Source organism: Cygnus olor, chromosome 9 (genome assembly GCF_009769625.2).
Source record: "Cygnus olor isolate bCygOlo1 chromosome 9, bCygOlo1.pri.v2, whole genome shotgun sequence".
Classification (NCBI taxonomy): Eukaryota; Metazoa; Chordata; class Aves; order Anseriformes; family Anatidae; genus Cygnus; species Cygnus olor.
Genome location: NC_049177.1, coordinates 18,601,019 through 18,619,224, shown reverse-complemented (window position 1 = coordinate 18,619,224; position 18,206 = coordinate 18,601,019). Strand labels below are relative to the sequence as shown.

The 18,206-nt window shown below is 35.8% G+C and overlaps 1 protein-coding gene across 5 annotated transcripts in view; it reads left to right on the top strand.

Annotated features, from left to right (window-relative positions):
• Nucleotides 1-18,206, top strand: part of SOX2 (SRY-box transcription factor 2) — a 275,994-nt gene that overhangs the window by 55,744 nt on the left and 202,044 nt on the right. The window contains exon 1 of one of the 5 annotated variants that reach the window (XR_005822344.1): nt 14,226-14,403. The exons of the other annotated variants lie outside the window; for them this stretch is intronic. The gene's annotated coding sequence lies outside the window, so the exon portion shown is untranslated. Of the gene's footprint in view, nt 1-14,225; nt 14,404-18,206 lie in introns of those variants that run through there. 5 annotated transcript variants of the gene reach the window in all.

The window sequence follows — 18,206 nt, the reverse complement described above, 5'->3', positions numbered from 1 at the left end:
TTGCTGTTGCTGTTGTAGCATGATTTGATTCGAGGCTAACTCAAGTTGGCCTCCCTTTGGGAAGCGTAAGGGTTGGATCGGATGACTTCCAAAGGTTTCTTGGAACCTAAATTATTCTGTGCTTTCTGTTGGAATTTCATGTTCCTGTGGGATACTAGGAGGCACCTCTGGCACTGGGTTCTGAAATCATTTGTAATTTCCTAATCCTTACTAACAGAGGACTCCTTTATTATGTGAGACTTTGACCCTGAGGCCTCTTAAGTAATTTTCTGTGGTGTTTTTTTTAGCAGTCTTGATTTTTATTTTCTTTTAACAGATAATATGAAACAATTTGGTTGCCCTAGTTGGATTTAATTATTGTATAGAAGCTGTGGGGTTTCCATATTATAACACAATTTCAGAAAACTAGGAATAATAGTTTTTTCTTTGTTACCCTCAAGCAACTGCAATGTATGTCTGTAATAAACAGCCTGTGGATGACAGACTGGAATATTTTTACCAAATTTGGGCTTGTATCGCTTTGTGCCAATGAATTTGAGAGGCATCACTGATTTAGCACCTTCTCTTCCCTGTGTTTTAGAACTGGAATCATGATATATACTGAAGGTGGCTAGCATCACAAGGTTTCTGTGTAGGGGGTTTAACCAACTAACACAGTCCAGACTGTACACAAGGAATTATCTGTTAAATTATATTGTCATGTTACTTGACTGTCCTGGGTCTGAACATTATGCTCTAAAATTTCCACAATAGTTCTCTTTTTATAGAGAAATATTTTCTGGCTAACTCTCCTGTGTTGATTGATATAAAGTGAATGTTGAACACCGATGCCTATTCCAACGGCATATATGCCAATTTTAAGCTTCCTGCCATGCTTCTTGCATGTATGATGTCCCCATACACAAGAAGAGGAACTCTGAAGGTGTAATGATTGGTATAAGAACTTAAATGCGCAAGACGACTTTATCTGACTCTTTGTAGCAAACATTGTAGCAATCAGTACTCTCCCTAGAAAAGCAGACTTCTCCCAAGAATTTGCCATGCTGAAAGCTGTTTCCAGAACAACAGCCTCTGTTGTTCCTGAATAAGGGCTGTGTCCTGCAGCCTCTTAAATTGCTCCAGCTCTTCCTAAATTTACCTGTCCCTAGCATTTTTTATTTTATTTTATTTATTTACTTTTAGGGAGAAGAGAGCATGGGCAGGAGTAGATATATGAGCACCAGGAAAACTTTGCAGAGTTTGTTGCCATATGCACTGGTAGAGTCCTCTAGTATAGCTGCAGAGATGGCAGCTTGGAAATTTAGTCAAGGCCTTGGTTGGAATAGTTTAGCAGATGTGCTGCTTTTTTATTAATTGTTACTTTTATTTATGAATAGTACATCTGTTGTTATGGTACATTTTAGTTTTTCAACCGCTTGTGCTCCTTACATGTATGAATGATTTCTTGAATCCTTTTTTCTGCTATTGAGATATTTGGAAAAACTACAGGGGAAATACCAGTTTTCGTGTTACAGGAAAATGTTTGTTGTTTGGAAAGTGCTAGAAGTAAAACTTTGAAAATCTAGAGATTAAAAAAAAGTCTACCTTTCCAATAATAGAGTATTTCAGTTTTCTTAAAAAAAAATAATAATAATTTAAAATGCTTTCTTTGGTAATTATCTCAGTACATTAGCCAGTGCCCTATTGTGTGAGTCACACAGGTAAATAATGAAGTTGAAAGACTTGAACAAGATGTAAAGGTCTTAGAGCATAATACTTTGTATGGCAAGCTTAATGTTTTATAAAAGCAATATGATTGTGAATATAGAGTTGATTGTCATGTGGTTAATTAGGTCAATACCGATGGTGCATGTACTGAAGGCATTTATATGTCTACTTTATGATGTGTATTGTTGGATATATAGAATTTATAGAGATTAATATTACACCAATAAATCTATGTTTGGAGTAGAACCTAAGAAAAAGTGAAGTACTACAATGAAAATATTCAGTATTTCAGTTAATTTCAAATAAATAGGGAAATTAAGCTTAAATATTTTTAAAGAGTCCTTGAATGGTTTGTTGATTAGAAACTAATGTAACTCCTTGTCTAAGATAAAACACCAAACAGGCAGCAGCTGCTGGTAATTGGTGCAAGTAATTGTAGAGCCAATAAGTTGAAGAAGTGCTTATTAAAAGAAACTGCCTTCCTATCTGACTGTAAGTTCAATTGAGTAATGCACTCTACATGTGGTCTGACGGTAGGTAAATTATACACCTGATTTAAAAACACTCCATCCATAAGAGCTCCTATTTTGCTCATCCATAAAATTTTTACTTTCTTTATTACTAACTACTTGCAGCAGCATATGGCATAATATCTATCAAATTAGGCTTTGAGGACATCTTAGACTGGCACCCTGCTGACTTGAAACGTGCTTAATGCATATTGCAGTGTTTTTAACCCGTTGAGTACCCCTAGGATAGGCTTCCTGCTCTCAAGGCATGAATGCCCACACAGCCTCGTGGATACGTACAGCACACCCTGCTGATCCACTGGCATTCCTCTGGCAGTGATGTGTCTGCCTTGAAGTGGCTGTTGCACAGTTGTCGTTTAAAGCTCATCCTAAAGGAACTTCAACATCTTAGTTTTGAGTTGATAAGAAAATAGATGCATTTGAGAAGATGGGTTGTAATTTGAGCTTAAGAATTTTTTATACAAAAAAAAAAAAAAAGGAAAGAAATTAAGCCATGCTATGCCTTTAGCATATTTGTATGCAGGTTGTTTTTAAAAATTGTGTTAATTTGATGTCATTATCTGGTAAAAGTTACTTGAGGTAATGTTGTACAATCTTCATGAAGACAAGTGAGTTTCTGTTCACATAAATAAAAACTTCCTCTGGACTGCTCCTAAAGTAACAAAAAATATTTCCTCCCTACTCCAAATACTTCTCAACTTAAAGCAAAGCATTGTTGTCTTTTCTTTTAAAGAAACTGCAGTATGTCCAGTTATGTGTAGGCCTGCCTCAAAATGCTGTGGTGTACATCCAGCAGCTGAAGTCATGTACCATAGGTAAAACCTCTGGAAGACCTACTGCAGATTTGAACTAAACTAATAATGAAATATTCAGGAGAAAAAAAAAAATGAAAACTTCTAGTTCAACGGTGACAGAAGTCATTCATGTGTTTTCCTTATGGGCTTTGTGGAAACTTTCAAAGCAGTTTTTGGAAACTACATAAAACCCAAATGTTGATTTCCCTTCTCAAAAATAATGGAAGATTTTCAGTGGAACTGATTAAGAGGTTAGAGGTTGTATTTTTGTTTAACTGAAGTAAACTAATACTTTAAATTAGTGCTTTTGGCACAAGACTAACTTGTCAGTGTGATTTATTCTAGTCCTGTACATTTGTAGTGGTTTTCTCAAGATGATTTGGACAAGACCTGTGCTGCAAAGTTCTGCTGGCAAGGCTGGGTTTCAGTCTGAATAAACACCAGTTACGTTGCTGATGGATGTGCTGTACTTCAGAAGGCCTGGGAAAGGGCCTTGTGCCTGCGTAGTTGATGGCATCGAGGGAGTGTGGCCATCCCCTCTACAGGGCTTTGCCGGGCTGCTCCCTGAGCAGCTTTCCTGATTGCAGAGGTAAAGTGACTGCTAAAGGACCTAATGTAGTACTATTATTACTGTATTTTAAAGTAGATTTGCTATATTCTTTCTTTTTTTTTCTATCCAGAAAATGACAAAGAAAGCCAGCTTAATTTTTTTTTCGTGGTGGTGGTTTTTTGTTTTAAAAAAAAAAAAAGCTCATAATTTTGAGACTTGACAACTTCTTTCTAGCAGGTTGGAAGAGATTTTGAACCAAGAGCAATGACAAGTTTATTTAGTCTTTCAACAAGTCTAATAAATGTTGTGCATATAAAAGGCACAACATATGACTTTTAAAGTGTTTACAAGTAGACATTGAATGTGGACTAATCCCTGTACATTCAAATTTGAAAACCAGTTGGGTGTTTGTTTTTCTATGTGTGTGTGTGTGTTTGTTTTTGTTTTAGACTGAAAGGCTAGATCATGTTTCCTCGTTGGGCTTAACTGAATGCACTTTCCAGTTGCCCATCCAGTATTCATTTTAGCCTCCATTTACAAATTACTTCTGGTGGGAATTGGGAGCCAGAAGCTAAAGCTGTGTGTAGCAGGAGGTCAGAACAGTGATGGAAATGTAGCAGCTCAATGAAGGAGTTTCACAGCAGAGAGGAAAAAAGCAGGACAAAACTTTTTCCCATCTGTAAATTTTGCTGAAGTACATTGGTGTCTAATGTATCTTGGGAGACTGAACATGAATTAGGGAATGGAAATGTAACTTATGAACAAAATATAGTAAGCCATTAATTAAACCATTTCTCTTGTTAAAATTTTAACATTTCCTTTTTGTGTTCACATGCAAACTTAATGTGAAGGAGGGATTCCTTTTGGCCATTTCATTAAGTAAAAAAGTCGTTAAAAGTAAAACCCATTTCATTACGAACCAAAGTCCCTTTGATGGCTCAGTATCTTACTTCTGACAGTGACCAGCAGTGGATGCCCAAGAGAGGATGCAAGAACAAGGCATTCATTCCATAGTACTCTTCAGACTACTTCCCCAGCCTTCAGCAGTTTGCATCACCAGTCTGAGACAGTAATGTTTGTTTTTTATGCATAACGTTCAGTGGATTTTTATGCTATTGTATCATATATTCTGTAAAATACACCTTCAAGTTTGTAGCTTTTTAACCTCTAGACTCTATTGCATATTTTCATAGGCTTTGTTGCCTTCTCTGTACCTTTACTATTTCTATTATATGTATTTTTGGAAGAGAAAGGGCAAAACTGCAGTTAGCTCAAAAACACCATATCATTTCCCAATTTGTTTTCTAGCCCTTTATGAAAAAATCAGCATGTTGTGAGAATGCTCTTTCCTCACAAGTATTTCTTAACTCTTATCCAGAATGAATTTCACTTGCCATTTCATTGCTAGTTCACTTGGTACGATAAGTCTTCTGTGAATTAGGTGATTTTTTTTTCCACCAAGTAATCTTTTTTTGAATATTTTTCAAATAACATTGGCCTCATCAGAGATCTTCGTGAGCTGCATCTGAGCTCATATTGCAATGAAAATTGTTCGTTTATTTCTCATTCTCTATTTTACCTTTGTTTCTTTTATTTATTACACAGATGAGAACCTTCCCTCTTATCTCTTGGCAACTTAGCTTCTTTAATAGACTTTCACATTGGACTTTGCCAAAAGTCTTTTTGAATTTTAGAACTTACTTGTACATATAACTGTTGACTTCTTTGAAAAAGAACAATACGTTTCTACAATGTTGCTTCCTTTTACAAAAAGCATACTGATTCCTCTTTAATAGGTCTTGTGCATTTATTTGCCTATCATTCTGTTCTTTAAACTGTCTTACATCTGTATTTTCATCTGGACACAGCCACTTGGTCTTAGCTATGGAAATCAAGTGTAGTAAATCATAATCTCCCACTTTGTTTACCCATGCTGCAGGTGTAAACTATACAACAGAGCATCATCTCTCTATGGGGGAAATAGCATAAGATTTAAGTCTTTCTGACTAACAGTCATTCAGAGTCCTAATAATGGCTCAAGAAAATACTTCTTTCTCTTTCTTTCTCCAGGATTTCTACAGCTTTGGAAGAAAATATAATCCTTACAATATCATGAATATGGAAGTACATGGGAAAGAGATCCAGCCAAATCCTCTACATCACTTCTGTGTTCCAACTGGGTTACTTCATGTTATGCTTGTATTTGCTTTCTAATATGCCATACAAAGGATAGAGCTACTGCTAAACTGATTTAATGATTGATTGGTTTTGTTGTCTTTCACAGGACCTAGTACTGTTGAATATGAGGAAAAAAAAATATAACTCTTCTAATAGCTCTTCTAATCTCTGGCATGTACCTAGGCATTTCCCCATTCTTTTTTTCCCAGTTGTGATTTTTTTTCCTGTACTCGGAGACTTGTTGTAGTTTGATAATTGAAGCTTGTTCTGGGATTTTAAGATCTGTGTCAGAACTGGAGCTGTTTGTTTTGGTGGGTTTTTTTGTTTGTTTTGGTGGTTTTCCACAAAGTCAGCTGGGCAGTGACCTCAGTTTGTTTTTGTGCACCATGTCAGGGTGAAGCATGGGTGCTAGCAGCCAGAAAGGGAAAGAAGCAATTCTGGTACTTTTGGGCATGGAAAACTGAACTCTGCTAGTAGCTTTTCCCATAAAACCACAGTGATTAAATGAGTAATTAATAATAGATTGTGATGTTGTAAGTAAAATTTATAATCCTTGCATGCGTTCATTTGAGATCCTGGGGATGCTGTTTGCAATGGATATGCTGTAGATGCTAACCAGAACCTTCTCTGCTGTCCTTTGGTTATCAAGATTTACTCCAATATTGTGTACATAAATAGCCTATTGTCATAAAATTTTTGCTGTCTCCTTTCCTTAGGAGATTATGGAGTAATGAGAAATGATGTAATTAGTTGAAATAAGAAAAATCCAGAAGCTTAAAGGGGTAGAGCTTAATCAGAACCAAGAGAGGCAATCATAAAAGAGCACATTCCTGCTTTTGGTTGTGGTAGTTTGGGGCTGAGATGTCTACAGTACCTGGTATACACTGTGAATTCTGGAATGAAGTGTGGGGTCTTTTGACATTCATGTTCTTTGAAGCGTTTATACTAGAAGCCTGATATCGGATTGACTCTTACTTCAAATACTTTAAATCCTTTTAAAATGTTATGTTAAAAAACACCCTTAAATATGTTTCTTTTCCTTCAGTTAGGAGTTGCTTTAAGAGGGAAAAAAAAAAGCTGAACTACATATTGAATTTTCCAGGCTGTGTTTCTGCACAGCAATCTTCTGAAAAAGTGCAATTATTTTTTTTCGACTCAAACATGCATTTGAGAGGAATGAGGTAGATCAGATAAAAAGCTGAGATTCAATTCAGCTCAACCTTGAGTCACTCTGACTCTGTCTCTTTAAAAAGGAAAAAAAAAAAAAAAACAAGGTGGCAAAATCAATACAAACCAATAATAACTTCACATTTGTGGAAGCAACATGAATGGCTCTCCAAAATATTGAGACACATCCAAGTACATTTTAGCAGAGCTGATATTTATCAGAAGTCATTTGCCCTCAAGCAGATGCTCTCTTTCATTGTGCTCCTGTCACAAATGACTAAGATTTATGACAGACAATTACAGCATCTGCAGTTAGCAGCCTTATAATCAGCACCATTATTTAACGATTGGTGCAATAAACTGACTCCTGTTACTGTTTATCAGATATCAGTCAGTTCTGGCTATTTTCTTCAGCTCCCCAAATCACAGTATGGTGCAACCACTGCCTTTTAATGGCTAGTAAGAAGCAGGCACATTTTCACGTTTTGTACAGACTGCCGAGGAAAAGAAAAAGCAACCAATTACATGTATGTATGGTGCCCTCTCATTTGAGATGCCTGTGTATGTAACTATCTCTATACAGTCTGAAACCTCTTGAAAAAAAAAAATAACAGCTTTTACTATTTCAGATAAGAGCTTCTATTTAGGCTTCTGCATGGGGAAAAATGTCTTCTGTTTAAATATTCATGTTTTAAAGAGTGAATAAAATGTCGATATACTGGAGTAGTTGTACTCTTATAGCATGAATTTCGTGTGCAGTTGAGGAAGGGGCAACATCAGTTCATTATTCAGCTTCCTTAACATTTGGCAAATTTCAGAATTGTATTTTAAATTTAGTAATGTTCTTCTCAAAATTAAAAGCTTGAGAAATGGCTCAGTTGAGGTTTTTAACTGATGTGTGCAGTGTATATTGTGAGACTCCTATTAGGGCTGCATTTTTTTTTTCTGAAAGTCTTGTGAGAGGGAGCTAGATGATGTTTAAGCTGCAAGTCTAACCAAAAAGTGTATTAAGACTTGCTTGTGCTTCCAAAAGCAAAGTATAATTTTGGTACCAAGTTGTGCCATAACTTAGATGAGGCATGAGTCTGGTTCCTTTAAATAAATGCCATTGTAAGCAAATGGTTTGTGTAACTGGGAGAAGAGCTTGTCCCTTGTAGTCTGAACACCTAAATTTTTTGTGATCTCTGCGTCGTGTCTGCATTATTTCTTGCTAGTGTGGGAAATGCTTTACACTTATTCACATACTGTTTCGTTTCAGATGTTAAACGAGAGTGCTTGTTAACCAAAAATTTTTGAAAGAAAGATTGGCTTTTTAAACTGGACAGAGGAAAATAAGTTAGATCTATTGTTGCTTCTGTCAATAGAAGGTAAATAGCTCTCTTCTGTTCCTAGTGCAGGTGGTGAGTCAACTTGTCAACAAGCAGAAGTTAAAATCACTTTAAATGCTGAACTGAGATTGCTCTATACAGACATTTTCTGATAAGTGAAATATATATATTTTAAGTCCACATGTGACTTGTGTCTTAATAAACTAAAAACACACAGGGATGCTTATGGTGTTTGATCCAACCTGTTTCTTTCTTTACCTGGAGCTGGTCACTCATATACATGTCTTTGATTAGAATTTCACCTTGGTGGTATTTTCATTATTATTTGAACGGGTGTATTTTTTAAGAAAGCATTTGGTTATAATCTTAACAGTTCCTGAACAAGGGATTTGGTTTCCCTTTTGTCTAGGGAAGGTGCCGTTAAAATTCCTGTATTTTCAGTAGACCATAAATATTTGTCTTCTAAAATAGTTTAGATGACCTCTGCACTAATAGGACAGAGATATTGAGCCTACTAAAACTAGGTTTATGAAATAAATTTTCTGTGTTTGGCTGCAAAATGCTGTCCTTAATACACTTGCAGGAGCCTCGTTTAAAGTAGAAAAGCTGACTTCTGGCATTGGTCTGTATTGTTCTTTTCTGAAGTCCTTCCTGGACATAGGTGGTTGTTACCATGCAATTGTGGAGCAGTTCGGTTTTGTTGATAAATGTCTGCTAGGGACTAGACTGAAACCATCAAATTTATTTTATCGTTGGCTGATGTAGGTGTAAAATGATATGTAAGGTGACTAATGATAGATGATGTTTTCTGAAAGCTACATAGTGTTGGATTCCCACTAATATTCAAATTCATAGAACCTAGTCTTCTAACTTGCATAGCCGTTTTTAAAAAGTTTTCCAAGTAAAAATTGTCCTCTCTATTCTTTTAAAGTTTTTCACATACTATGAATAGAAGAGTTCTCTTAAATAAATTTGTATAAACTTGGTAATGCGTATACTTAAGCACATAACGATGAGCTAACTCTGCCAGACAGTACGTGGTCTAGTGGAAGTTCTCCCTGCCCATGACAGGGGTATGGAATTAGGTGATCTTTAAGGTCCCTTCCAACCCAAACCATTCTGTGATTCTGTGGTTTGGTACTTGGCAATGAATTCTGTAGTGGGTTTGGTACTTTATGCTATAACACAACCCTAAGTTCATGTAAGAAATAAAACCTCATTGTTTTCTCCCAGCTCCATTATAACACGATTTGAAATTCTGGCAAAAGAAGTCATGGGACTACAAATTGTTGGAAGTGAATATTTGGAGATTAAAATATTTTTGCAGTGGGATTGGGATTTCTGCTTATAACTAAAACTAGTGTGCCTTGTCCATCACCTATATCATACTTCACAGCTGGAGTTTTTGTAGATGTTTACAACTTAGGTTGTAGGACATACTTGGTCGTCAACTAAACCTGATCCACCACATGTTTTGATCAGTGGAAAAAACTCATTTATCATCGTGGTTGTTGAATTAAGCCAACTGTTAATTAGTCATGAGTTGTTATATGTTTAGGAAAAGGTAACATGACTAGTCATGTTGATGAAGCTTCAGGATGTTGTAGTGAGATAGTGTAACGTCTGTGAAATTTTCTAAACACTGTATTCTTACTTTCAAAACAAAGTTAAATCTTTTTTGCCTTGTTACTCTTGCTTCAGTTAGTAAGAATGGTCAGAATCTCCTTCCGACAAGCATGTTTGCTTGTAAACCTGCTTTTGCTAAAATAAGACTCTTGCCCTGGTGTTTAGGAGCTGTCCAGGATGAAAAAGGAACAAGAGGAGCGAGTGCTGCATCCTTGTGCAATACCTTTGATTTCTGTTGGAGGATAGTTCAAATAAAGCTCTGGGCTTTTGCTTGTCAAACATTGCATTTGAAGATAATGTACCTTTACTCATAACATATTATATAGGTCATGCCTGTTGTGGCAGTAGTTTATGCACTTTTTTCCGGTATGCAGGAGCAATTATGTGCCCTGCTACTTGTACATCATAAATGTGTTTGTTATGGTCTATGTGTGTAGCCTAGAGGTAGCTCAAGCGTTATATTCAGTCTTTTTTTTTTCCTTTTTAATTTCCTCTTGTTATTACAGTCAAAAGGTTTCTTTATGGGATTAAATGTTTCTGTATGCAGATTGTAATGACAGAGCATGTCTGATTTCTTTACTTCTCAAGCAAAGTTTGGGGAAAAAGGAGCTGGTGCAACTGTTGGGTTGCCTTAAATTATGCTCTTATTCTGTCTTTGAATTTCAATGAAATGCTGTTTATTGCGTAGGTTATCTTTTCTAGCTAATCCTTTATAGCATGCTTGAGTAATTTTTATTGCCCATGTCTTTCTTTATCTACTATCTTTCTGTTTACAAGAACTTAAAAACTATTGAGCATAGCTCCGTATGATTTGGTGCTTTAATTCACCGTTAAATGCCTGTAAAGATCTGTCCCAGAACAGTATGGTTGCAAACAGCAGGCGGCTTCTCTGAGAAGGTGCCTTGCAGTGGTCTTTCTCATTGAACATCTGTTCCTGTTCATCTCATGGTTAACCAAGAAATCCAGAGGAAAATCTGGAAAGCAAAGCATTCAGAACAGAATTCTGTGAACTGAAACAAAAGTGTTCACTCCTGTACAGTAGGTCATTTTAAGATAATGCACCACTATTTTCTCAAAATAAGCACTGTTTCTGTGGAATAGAAGTGCAAATTGTGCACCCTCCCTCTGCTACCCTGAAAGTCAAATAGGAACTTGATCAGAAGACAATTGGCTAGGTGGCAGAAGGTTGCTGGTAGCCAAGAGTTACTGTTGGCAAAGGATGCTTAAGAGACGGAGTATCTACCAGATTCTAGTCAGATAATATTTGCCTACTTTATCAAAACAAAATCTAATGTCAAAGTTTCTAGCTTGTTGATTTAAGAGTGTGTGTCCTGAGAAATTTGAGATTATTTTTTTTGCCATGCTGTATTCTTTCTTGAATATTCCCAGCATAATTCTCCGTCCTGTCAGATTTGTTTCTGGACTGTGCAATTTTGGTTAGTTCAAACCTACTTTTCATCACTTTTAAAGTGTCACAGTTTGAGAGAGATGTTGTTATTCATGTAGGAGTTAAATTCTGGTTTATAAAGAAAACAACAAGGTAAAGCGTTGCTTCTAATCACGAGCATCTGCTTGACTCCTCTTTCACTGGTGGTTCTGTTGCTGCATTCCTGGGATGGCCAAGCAGAGTGGACATCAGTCCACTGAAACACGGAAAGATGACTTTTCCCTCCCTTTCGCTGTTCCCTCTAACGTACTAAATAATATTAAAAAGAAATATCTAGGTGTTTCATCTGGAAATACTAATCATGTGTTTTCCAGACATAATGTACAGAACACACTTTCTCCCAAATCTGGAAGGGAAAAATTTAGTAATACAACAAATAGAGAGTAGGGGATGCAGAAGAAGAAAAAAAAACCAGAAAAATTTACTACTTAAAGTTGATAAAATATTTTTTATTGTTGTTCCTTATCTTTGCCATTGCTTTTTCATACTAAAATGCATTCATTAATTTAAAAGTATAAGGTTAAAGTGTTTTGGTCAAATAACTGTTTTTTGCAAAAAGGATAGCATTGTAGTCTGGACGTTTATAACAGTAAAGCAAAGACGACAAAAACTAAAGATAATTTAGTATCCAAATGAAAGAGGCTAAAATTATGAGTGCCATATTCTCAGTGTCCTAGTTTCTAAGAAAGAGAGATATGTGCTTACAAGTGGAGTATGCTTAGAACTAAACTAAACTTTGACTTTATATGATGGATATCACTAAAATCACAAACAAGATTTATGACATTTGACTTCTTGGAGTGAATAAACCAGTTCTCTAATTAAAATAAATAAATAAAATCGTTGGTATTACTTAAAACCTATTTTTAAACAAATTAATTAATTTCACATATAGCAAATTAGCAATGTCCCAGAGCACTTTGCTCATTCAGCATCAGAAATTGAGTTCTTGCTTTTGTGGGTCCTTTAACCCTTTGTGGGTAAACTTTCCATGTTCCAGGAATCCCATTGACATCTGCTTTTTGTTTGGAAGATTTTTAAAGTTGGGAAAATTTTACAGACATGTGTACGAGTCTGTTTCTGATCTTGAAAGCTGCAGTTGAGTGGGCAAATTTTACCATAATACCTGAAAGATATCAACAATTAAAGTAATGATTTACCAGCTGTAATTTCTTTTCTTATGAGGAAAGAGATTTCCCTAGTATCATAAACTATTTAGAGTCTTTAAATATGAAAAATTGTACGAACTGATGTTTTTAGAAGACTAAAACTTGCAAGTATATAATGTGTAAAATCAGAATTTATTCCTTATACTCTTAACAAAAGGTTGTGTAATTACTGAACAGTAATGCAGAAGGAAAAAGTAATAGTAAAATGTTTCATGCAGCAGCATTCCTTATTTGTGCTACTGTGGAATTAATAATGTAACAAACAGGATTAGAGGTGAATCTAATGGTACTAGGTGAATAAGAACAACTGTTTTATGTTGGTTTTATTTTTTTTCTGCATACACTGGAGCAGTCTCTGTAGTAATAATAATAAAAAGAATAAATTAAAAAAAAATTTGATTTATTTCTGTGGCTTTTACAGTTTAATTTTCCCTAGTATTTTGTGGAATTTCAGTTTGCGTTGATGTACAGAAATGTGTACTTATCAGCTAGAGAGGTTTATAAAACTGTTTTAAAAATATTTCTTAGGGGTTAAACTTTGTTCCAGCTAATTGTTTGTGTTCATTGTAGTGATCTAGCTCCCCCTAGTGTATTAAAAATCCCCCCAAAGGTTTAATCGAGTACTAAATGAATTAATACAATTGAAAAATGTATTTTTGAGAGCAGCTCACCATAACACTGATCCATTAGAAAAACATGACTACAGTTTTTAGAAAGTAGCAACCATTACCATTTTTTGAAGTACTTTATACTACATTTTTTTTCCAGTGAAATGAAATGTGCCATGTTTACAAAAATAAATTTTTCATAAATTTGTTGATCAGAAATAAAGCTCCTGTAACATTTCTTTAAACATTAGAATGTGTTTCTCAGTTCTGTGAATCATCACAAATTTATTATCTTTCTGTCCCTTTAGGAAAAGACTTGTGACAAACTGAACTGTTTAGAGCAGCTCTTTTTAAAATGAAAGTGTTTAGTGAGATCCTCTTTCTTTTTGTGGCTGTAATACTCTATGCATCTAATGAAATCATAAACGGAAAATTATAGCTTCATTCTAGGGAATGTGAAGACTTACTCCAACAGATGGCATCAAAACACCGGTCTGAACTGTATGATTGCTGATTGTTAATTGCTTCTGTAAAACAATCCTTTTAAACAGAGTAATGCATTTTATCATACAGATTATAGTTCTACGCATTTTGGTTTTTCAATATGTGTTAACATTTTCTCCTCCAGTGTAAGATTTAGTGTTTGCATAATTATCGGATTAAACAACAGTGACTCATTTTTTTAAAGAAACGAGGACAAGGAGATGGAGAATTATGCATCACAATTTCTGTTTATTCTGAAATTACTGTACAAGTGTGATCTTTTATAAACAAAACAAATGGACCAAGATGCCCTTAAGTGCAAAAACAATTACCTAGTCCAGCATTCTTCACTCCAGAAACTCCCCATGATGTTAGTTGAAGTCTTGGCTGTGTGAGGAAAGCAGAGTGCAAAAGAGATGCTGTACAATAGCCATTAATCATTACGAAATCAATACCCTGATTATCCATTTGTATTGTTCTTGCACAGTAAGGGATGGATATTTTTTGCAAAGCCAAATGAATGGGGAAATTCTTTTAGATGACTTGGTTAGTCCATCGGTAATGATGTGTGGAATTGCACGAGAGTTTTTTTCGTGGAGTTGTTCTCTTGTTTCTAATGTAGTCAGCCCGAGAGTGTTGCAGAGATGGCATGCTCATGTTTGAGGAGTCGGGAGCCTTGTACCTTTCTGGTGCTTTCTGTCCTTCAGCCGGTGGATAGTTGTCTGGTTGCGAAGGAAGACTGTGTCTGGTTCACCGGCTGTGATTCAGGTTGTGGGGCACTATTTTCTCCTAAAGGACTCTCATGATCTTGCCTGGGTGAGTGTTGCCTTTTTACCTCAACATAATAGAGGTAGACAGAAGTCAGAAAATCAGGCTAGGAAATTTTAAAAAATCTGTGCATACTTTCAGGACTTCTACTCCAGACTGTCTTTTGTTGCAATATTACATTATTATATGTTCTAAAATGCATATGATATATAGAATGTGTAATTATATTAATATAGCTATATTGTAATCACTGTGCAGCTGACTGCTAAATGGAACATTGGGCCTGCAATAATGTGCCATTAATTGGCCTTCGGTGGCAACCTATTACAAAAAGGGGTTTGTGACGATGGTGTGCTGCATTCTCATTTACCTCAGCGGATCAAGAGGGGCTGTGCTAGAAAGGAGCACTCCTACTTCAAAGTGCTGCTGCTTTATGTTCCTGGTTTGGGTGCAATGGAAGCCAGATACAGTGAAAAGGATTTTCTTCCTCTACAGTGAAGTTGTCTAAGAGTGTAGCAAATTTTTGGTTTAATGGTTCTAGAAAAGTGGGTAAATGCAAGCCTGTCCATTGAACTCTATCCTCTACTAGCATGTTTTAATGATCTTTATGCAGACCATTAAATGGATAACAGGCAATTCCCATAGGGTTTCAGGGTCATTAACTTATTTGACAGTGTTTGTGACGCTGGGAAATACCTCGTTGTATTAATGAGTAAAAATGAATTGGTCTGTCCTTAGTGGTCTAAAGATGCTTTATCTCAACAGAGTAAGGACCACCTGGAATTGAGTCCTTGAGTGAAATAGGTGTGCCTAGGGTATGGTTTGATCGGCTGCCCATTCCTTCCCTAGGTTACTCCTGAAATGGCACAGGAATTTGAGGCCACTTGAAAAGGATCAGTGAGCTGGAAGCAATATCTTTGTCTAGACCAATTTAGGAAGTCCTTCATTTGTTCCTAGAGTACACTTAAATGCCCTAGAAAGGAAATGCCCTAGAAAGGCTTTCTCCATGATACTAGAAGAGAACAATAAAAAAGAAATGGGGAGTTCTTCAAGGCACTCTTGTAGTATCTTGTGATAAAATATAGATGTGTTTTTAATGCAACCGGGTAAACTGAGGCAAGGGTTAGGGGCTTTATTTTCAAGAGGGTTTAATTCCCACATCTATCATTGAAATGGGATTGTTAAATGACAGGAGAGCAAAATCCATCTATGTGAGTGAGAATAGTTTCTAATCTCAGCCTTGTATATTAATGCCATTATATTACTCGTTTTACTAACAATGTTATTTGTAGTTACAAACCTTCCATTCCGCCATGTAATGCGGCACAGATGCTTGCAAAGTTTTCCAGGTAATTTGGAATGGATGACAGTGAGCATCATGCCAATAAAACCAAAACTGGACTAGCCAGTGCAGTGGTCCATTAGGGAAGCTGTTGTTCTCGGAGTTGGCTGAGGTGTTAACAAGAACGTATGTGTGGGAAGTTAGACTTCTGAATCCTTGCAAAAGAAACCTGGCTTTGAAAAGGTTGAAGAATGAGTAGGTACTTTGCATTTCTGAAGTCAGGCCACTTACTGTGGTGAAAGAATAAGGATTTTGCACTCAAACTTAAAGCAAGACGGGAATAAAAACAAACCCAAATTAATTTGTGCTCTGTTCCCAATTTCTAAAGTTTAAAACAAATTTACTATTAAAGCATGGAACCTGCTTTAATCTGACACTGACTCTGTGTTTGTATTGTGTATATGCAAAATTCATTTGTATTGCCATCTGTTGTCAGATCCATAGTACCTGTGTGTACTGACCTGGTGGAGACATAGTTAAGCTGATGTTGCCTAATTTGTCCAGAAAATCCACAAAGAAATTAATATCTCACCTGCAGCATTGCTTATGCTGGGAAAAGAGATGCTACCCGAAGTGAAGGCTCTTCTATTGTTTACATGTTTTTAAGCAAATTTAATTATTTAGTATGTAAAATCACAAAACTGTCATATTAAACAAGGTGTTACTAAATAATTTTGGATGCTTATTCAAACTGGAATAATCTATTAGCATCGCAGAAAGGATTCATAATTAACAAGGCTGTAGAGGTAGGCCTGCCTGCTGGGCTGTAAGAAATTGTAGAAATAGGCTGTTTCACTAATTGTCAGGAAAGGCGATTTCACTCTGGAAATATAGTATGAAATAATATATGTGTAAATGTGGCAAGCAGGTATTGAAACTAGATTAAACTATTATAATAGCAATGAGAATTTATTTAACTGACTAATTGAAATAGAGCAGGTCTTTTCTCTATGTCATGTTTCAGTGTTATATTCCATGCATTATACACACCAGTGGTGAGACTTCGCTAATTTGGCATCTTCAGCAAATCTGTTAATTTCTGGTTTTGGTGAAACTGTGGTCACCAAGAAATTTGAAGGGGGTGGAGCGAGGGATGAGTGTTTGGTATGTGGGGACTCAGACCAGCTCCTCTGCCTCTTTCAGGAAGTCCTTGCTTGCTTTGTCAAGTGGTCAGGATGAATGGTCTGGCTTAGGAAGTGCAAGATCAGAATTCTTTTTATTAAAAATAATAATTCTTATATTAAGAATGAATTATATTCAGAAGGTCTCTATTAGAAATTTCTATCTTTCATTAGGCAGTTGTTTTTAAGAAGTTACTTTTATTTCTAATCTTTAGGAATTTAGGTGTTGGGGTTTTTTTGTTTGTTTGTTTTGGTTTTTACTTTTAAAAGCTGTCTTAATGATATCCCAAATGAGATATTTCAGCTTTTTTAAATGGTGTTAGCTGGACTATTCTTTTTGAATTTCCTGTCTGCTAAGGCAGCTTTTTTTTTTCTTTTACCAAATTTTAACAGGACTCCATATCACTGTTATTAGGATGCCACATGCACAGAAAAAATTGCTAGTGATGTTTTGAGCATGGGTGTTTTATTGTATTTATTTCTAAATACATTTCATGAGGTTCCCTGGACAGAATCAAATAAATGAATCCTGCAAACATCTTCATTATGGTGTAGCCAGAAAAGAAAGGAATCTGAATTAGGACTGTATTCTTAGCATAGTTCATAATAAGCGTTATCTTTATGACAAGCTTAAAGAACATAAATTGCTGAAACCCTAACAAAAAGCATTTGAAACAATTGGCTAATTAGGAATGGGAGGGGGGGGAGAGAGCAATATTTGTTTTCCTTTGCAGTCTAGATAAATAACGCTTAACATGAATACATAACTTATTTTGAATGATCTGTTGTGTCAGTATCTGGCACGTCTTTTTCAGTGGCAACAATTAAGGATACGTGTAAATGGAAATGCAGACTATCTGTCATTGTCCATTTCCTGGTAGTGAAGCATGCAGTCTGCCTCCCAGCAAGATCATTTTGCCAGGATGTGAGTGAGCTGGTCACAAAATGCATAGTTGATTATCTCATCGAAACACACTAATCCTGGCAAAGCTATCCGCTATAGAAGACCCATTGTTTGTAATAGGTCAGTTGTTACATGGCTTTCAAACCTGACTTTGGGTATACATTTTATGTATTTACTTACTGAAGCAAAATGATATGTCACAATGAAAACCAAACTTGAGCAAAGAGTAAGATATATTAATCAGGATATTAATGGCGAAGAAAGAAAAATACACTCTTTCCAGAGAGGAGAGATGTGATAGTCACAAACACGCTATTTGTCTTGGTGCAGGAATAACTGAAATTATACAGCCTAGGTTATAGAAGAGATCTGATGAGGTGATCTTAACAGTTCCTTGAATATTAAATTGAAAACAGTCCTACACAGAATGTGTATTAAGAGCACTAATAAACATGCTAGTGTGTAATAATGGAGTATTTTACCT